This window comes from Formica exsecta, unplaced genomic scaffold (genome assembly GCF_003651465.1).
Source record: "Formica exsecta isolate Colony F162 unplaced genomic scaffold, ASM365146v1 scaffold153, whole genome shotgun sequence".
Taxonomy (NCBI): domain Eukaryota; kingdom Metazoa; phylum Arthropoda; class Insecta; order Hymenoptera; family Formicidae; genus Formica; species Formica exsecta.
Window position 1 is genome coordinate 69917 of NW_021848854.1, and position 6275 is coordinate 76191.

The window sequence follows — 6275 nt, forward strand, 5'->3', positions numbered from 1 at the left end:
ATCTCGCGACCGAAACTCGACTCCAGACACGCGCACGCCAAGATATCCGTTATCGCGATACGCGACGCGAGTGACGTGCGGGAACTTTGTAATTAAGCCAAGTTACGAATAAAACAGATATATATATATATTTATTCCAAATACAAAAGTGTCATTTTTATTTATAATAAAATCAGTGAGTTACTCGGGCGGAGCCCGAATTCCCAAATTCCTTCCGGCAAACCGGTGGGATAACAACACTCACCGGCAATGCTTTATCATTTGAGATAATATAGAATAGAAATTTCCATTAGAATGCATTAATTGTAGCAGTTACATAATATAGAAATAATAATGTCTTATAAGTATTACATTTTACTTTTCATTCTAATTAATACATATGTATACTGCAAAAAAAGTGAGAATTTAGATTTTGTGCAACTTACGAATAACCAAATGTGTTAATATTTTATTAATATTTTCAGTAGCAGCTGGTCGTAGCTAGTGGATAGCTAGTGATATACTATGTATACGTGGAATATATATTTGGATACGTGCTTACGTTGGATACCTCTTACGTACTGTAAGTTATCTACAAACTATCTGATATATTACTCATCATAATATATGAAGAAACTAAACAGTTTGCACACTTTTATTTGATGCATTTTACGTTATTTAATTCAATAGGACAATTTCTCATCAAAAGATAAATGCTCTTATTGCATATCGAATGATGCTCTGAAACATATCGAAAGAAAATTATACAAACTGTTTTGCTTCTTACAATTATATGTAATTAGTATATGTTCAGTATATGTAATTATATGAAAAACTTAGTTTATAAAATTAAAACTTATTATATTATATATATTGAAAACGATGAGCTTGTAAATTGTTGTGCCTCTCTGTGGAGGCACGGGGTTTGTTCTGGGATCGTTGGCCACTAGGAGCTAGGGAGCTCAGGATCGAGCAGGGTCGTCTCGCCGTGTCAACAATTATGTAATCGTTGTAAAAATAAAGTCCGACCGATGGTCGTTTCATTCTCCTCTTTTTATTTTTTATAATTGTATATGTTACAATGGCTATTATAATTATTGTTATGATTCCGCTTGTAGCCATTGGATAAACAAATTGTTTTTGAGCAAAGAAGTTCTGTTCGTTGTCTTGTCGATTATTATTTAATTCTTCTAGTTTATTTTTTAATTTTATTAGTTCTGTTCGGTGTAGCGTTACGTTTTCTAGTGTGTCGTTATCATGCGTCTCGTATGTCTGTAGAAACGTGATATTTGTTAGGCATTCAATTTTACCTCCTCTTTTGGTCGCATTTGACCCGGTGACTTTAGCGACATATCGGTAAAGCAGCGTCTAGGGACTTCCTGCCGGTTCCCGCCGGTCACTACTTCACTTCCGTCTCTGACACAGAGGAGAGCATTGTCGTTAGCCACTTTTAAATCACACGAATTCGTTTATTCTATTATTACCACATTACATTATCATCCTTTCTGTAACCTGCAACATTCTGTTGATACCAGAAATAAATGGTGATATAAATCGAATGCGCTGCCCGATAATATAACCTGCTCTAATAGGTTATGGGCCCAGGCGACGCATCGCCACGCTTTTAACGCACAAGGTAAAGTTACACTTTTATCGTTGAGACCTTTACAAGGGCAGCAAGTAAACAAAAAAACGAAAATCGTAAAAAAAAATCAGTGTCGATCCACACACATTAAAACGATCGTACAAGTCAATTTCAGACGCGTGGAAAAACGAAATGGCATACAACTCCATAAATTCAACTCGTCTCGAGCTCTTATCCAAAAGCAACTACGACACATGGAAGATTCAGGCGGAAGCTCTATTAATTAAGAATGACGCATGGAGTTATGTCTCCGGAGAGAAACCAAAACCCATCGTCTCGGCCGATCCAACCATGCAAGCGGCATCTCAAGCAGCATACGATGCATGGATCACCGAGGACCGCAAACCTAAGTCCGATCTCATTTTGTCCATAAACCCGTCCCAGCTTAAACAAATTAAAGGTTGTGAGACGTCTAAAGACGTCTGGGACAAATTAGAGTCAATCTACGCATCCAAAGGACCAGCACGTAAGGCCACTTAAGGCCACTTTTGAAAAATATTATGTTGCGCAAAATGCCAGAAGGTGGAGATGTGAAAGACCATCTAAACGACCTTTTCGACGCAGTTGACAAATTGCAATCAATGAACGTCGAAATTAATGGCGATATGCTCGCCATTATCATATTATACAGCCTTCCAGATAATTATGACACATTTCGATGTGCAATGGAATCGCGCGATGATTTACCGGACGCAGAGACACTGAGAATAAAAATAATTGAGGAAAGCGAGGCCAGAAAACAAAAATCATCCGATCACGCATCTAATGCCCTATTCGTAAAGCATCAAAATCAACACGCCTTTAAGAACAAAACAGGGAAAGACAACAGAGACACGTCGTCTTCCACGAATAAGCGAATAAGATGCAACTACTGTAAAAAGAGCGGGCATAAAGCTACCAATTGCTTCGCCAAAAGAAATTCGGAGCAGAAGGCAGGCCACGCAACGGAAACGGTATTAATGACTAGCGAGCAGGACAAATCGAAAGGATGGTGCCTAGACAGCGGCTGCACCTCGCACTTATGCAGCGATAAGGATCTCTTCGTCAACACTATTTGGATACGTGCTTACGTTGGATACCTCTTACGTACTGTAAGTTATCTACAAACTATCTGATATATTACTCATCATAATATATGAAGAAACTAAACAGTTTGCACACTTTTATTTGATGCATTTTACGTTATTTAATTCAATAGGACAATTTCTCATCAAAAGATAAATGCTCTTATTGCATATCGAATGATGCTCTGAAACATATCGAAAGAAAATTATACAAACTGTTTTGCTTCTTACAATTATATGTAATTAGTATATGTTCAGTATATGTAATTATATGAAAAACTTAGTTTATAAAATTAAAACTTATTATATTATATATATTGAAAACGATGAGCTTGTAAATTGTTGTGCCTCTCTGTGGAGGCACGGGGTTTGTTCTGGGATCGTTGGCCACTAGGAGCTAGGGAGCTCAGGATCGAGCAGGGTCGTCTCGCCGTGTCAACAATTATGTAATCGTTGTAAAAATAAAGTCCGACCGATGGTCGTTTCATTCTCCTCTTTTTATTTTTTATAATTGTATATGTTACAATGGCTATTATAATTATTGTTATGATTCCGCTTGTAGCCATTGGATAAACAAATTGTTTCGTTATTTAATTCAATAGGACAATTTCTCATCAAAAGATAAATGCTCTTATTGCATATCGAATGATGCTCTGAAACATATCGAAAGAAAATTATACAAACTGTTTTGCTTCTTACAATTATATGTAATTAGTATATGTTCAGTATATGTAATTATATGAAAAACTTAGTTTATAAAATTAAAACTTATTATATTATATATATTGAAAACGATGAGCTTGTAAATTGTTGTGCCTCTCTGTGGAGGCACGGGGTTTGTTCTGGGATCGTTGGCCACTAGGAGCTAGGGAGCTCAGGATCGAGCAGGGTCGTCTCGCCGTGTCAACAATTATGTAATCGTTGTAAAAATAAAGTCCGACCGATGGTCGTTTCATTCTCCTCTTTTTATTTTTTATAATTGTATATGTTACAATGGCTATTATAATTATTGTTATGATTCCGCTTGTAGCCATTGGATAAACAAATTGTTTTTGAGCAAAGAAGTTCTGTTCGTTGTCTTGTCGATTATTATTTAATTCTTCTAGTTTATTTTTTAATTTTATTAGTTCTGTTCGGTGTAGCGTTACGTTTTCTAGTGTGCCGTTATCATGCGTCTTGTATATCTGTAGAAACGTAATATTTATTTCTAGTAAATAGGTTTCTATATTTGTTTCGTATACTATTTTTATTGACTGTATCGTCATATCTGTTGTCGTTAATTTACATTTTCCTTTTAATGTAATTTTTCCTGTATTTTTAATTATTATTTTGTTTTCGTGTCGATTATCGCATTGTATTGTTATCTATTGGTCGGTCGCGGTCGCATATAACCATGTGTGCGGCTGTTGTAGTTTTGTCCAGATCGCATTTTTCGAGCTTATCAATTGTGTGTTACAATTGTGTTGTCGTGATAGTGTATACATTTGTATTTCGCACGGTGCGTTTTGATTCATGCGATATATCGGTATCGTATTTTCACACGTATATTTGGAATTTATATCTATACAATTTTTTAAATCGCTTTCCGTTATTCTAAGATAAGTTAATTTTTCCTTATCTATTGCAATTATTTTATTATTTATTTCGGTTACGGTAAATATGTTATTATTCATCGGTACGGGAAATGTAATTACATTTATATTCCAGCTGACGAGTATCCTGTAATATTATATACTTTAGTTTTATTTCTCGCGATGATATCCCGCGAGTGTCATTGTTATCGGTTAGTATCTTTTTTCTGAGATGATTTTTCTGCATGCTTTTCGACGGGTCATTTCGTTTAGTATTCAGTCTCCTTTCGACGTTCGTTTGGTGATATACTCGGTAGTAGTCATGGACTCTTATAATTTTTGTTTTTGGTGTTTGGAATTTGTGTCCAATTCATCTGATTTAGTATGCAGGGCGTGCAATGATTTTACTTTGTGCGGCTTTGCTTTGCCGCGCGATCCGTTCGAGCGGGCTTGTGAGGCCGTATATCGAAGTACGGAGCCCTTTTTGATCCAGATTTCTGTGGATTGTGTGAGTGGTCATCGTACTGTGAGTGAGGTGGTGCCGTCGTGCTCTCGATCGTATGCGTTATCCTGGTCGTTCCCGCAACGAGTAGGGTAAGTGTCCCTATTAATTTTCAATAAACTGCTTCAGCTTATATGTGTGCATGCGGATTGCTTTTCTCCCCTTTTTTATCGTGTAATTTACGTCTGAATTCTTTTCAATTATTGTATATGGTCCGATCCATAAAGATTCGAGTTTTTTAGATCGTCCGCGTCGGAGTGTCTCGTCGTACACTAATACTTTGTTACCGACTTTAAATTTTATTTCCCTAGTATTTTTATCGTATTGTTGTTTAGCTTTAATTTTTTCTTCTTTAACATGCTCTTTCGCGAGCTGATTTGTTGCCCGTAGTCTTTCTTTTAATTCTTGTGCGTAATCGTCGTAATTATATGTCGGCTTAGGCTGTCTCGTCAGTGCCGTAGGTAGATCGGCTTGGTGCCCGTAGACTAATTCAAAGGGTGTATATCCCGTAGCTGTGTGTGGCGTCGTGTTATACGTAAACATTGCGAAGGGTATCCATTCGTTTCTTCTTCTATTGCGAGGACTTCTCGCTCTTCTTCTGTTTCATGTGTGTCTCTTTTTACATTGCGGCTCAGTGCATCGGCGTTCGCATTCGCTCGTCCGGCTTTATGAATGATTTCATAATCATACTCCTCGAGCTTTAATCTCCATCGGATTAATCTCGATCCGGAATCGTTTACATTAAATAACCAGATTAATGGTTTATGATCGGTTATACCGTATACGTATGGCCTAAAATGTTTTACAGCCCATACAATTGCTAATAATTCTTTCTCTGTTGTATTATTCTCTGTTGTATAATTCTGCTCCGCCCGCGATGAAACTCTGCTGGTGTAAGCAATTGCCCGGTCCTTGCCTACTTTTCCTTGTGACAATACTGCTCCGATTGCATAGTCGGAGGCATCGGTGGTCACTATAAACTCTTGAGTAAAGTCTGGATATTTTAGCACTGGCGTCGTCATTAATTTTTCTTTTAATATTTCAAAAGCATTTTGCTGTTCCATTGTCCACTCGAATTTTTCTGTTTTCTTCGTTAATTTAGTCAGTGGCTTGGCTATTCTTGAGAAGTCTTCTATGAATTTTCTGTAATATCCGGCTAGTCCTATGAAAGATTGTATATCCTTCACTTTCTTTGGCGTCGGAAATTCTTTTATTGCCGTTAATTTTGATGAATCCGGAGATATTCCATCCTCCGAAATAATGTGACCTAAATAAATCATTTCCTTGCGTAAAAATTTGCATTTATCCGGCTGCAATTTTATATTATTTTCTCGAAGTCTCTGTAGTACTTCCTTGAGTCGTTTGTTGTGGTCTTCTAGGCTTGATCCATATATAACGATGTCATCCAGATAAACTAAACATTTTAGTCCTTGCATTCCTGTCAAAACGGAATTCATCAATCGCTGGAATGTTGCTGGCACATTCGTTAATCCAAACGGCATTCTATTAAAATC

General features: G+C 36.9%; 1 long non-coding RNA gene across 1 annotated transcript in view; it reads left to right on the top strand.

Moving 5' to 3' along the window:
• Positions 1 to 4802, top strand: part of LOC115232963 — a 7220-nt gene extending 2418 nt beyond the window's left edge. The window contains exons 2-3 of the long non-coding RNA XR_003883702.1: positions 465 to 562; positions 4753 to 4802. This is a non-coding gene — a long non-coding RNA (uncharacterized LOC115232963). The remainder of the gene's footprint in view (positions 1 to 464; positions 563 to 4752) is intronic.
• The last annotated feature ends 1473 nt before the right edge of the window (positions 4803 to 6275 follow it).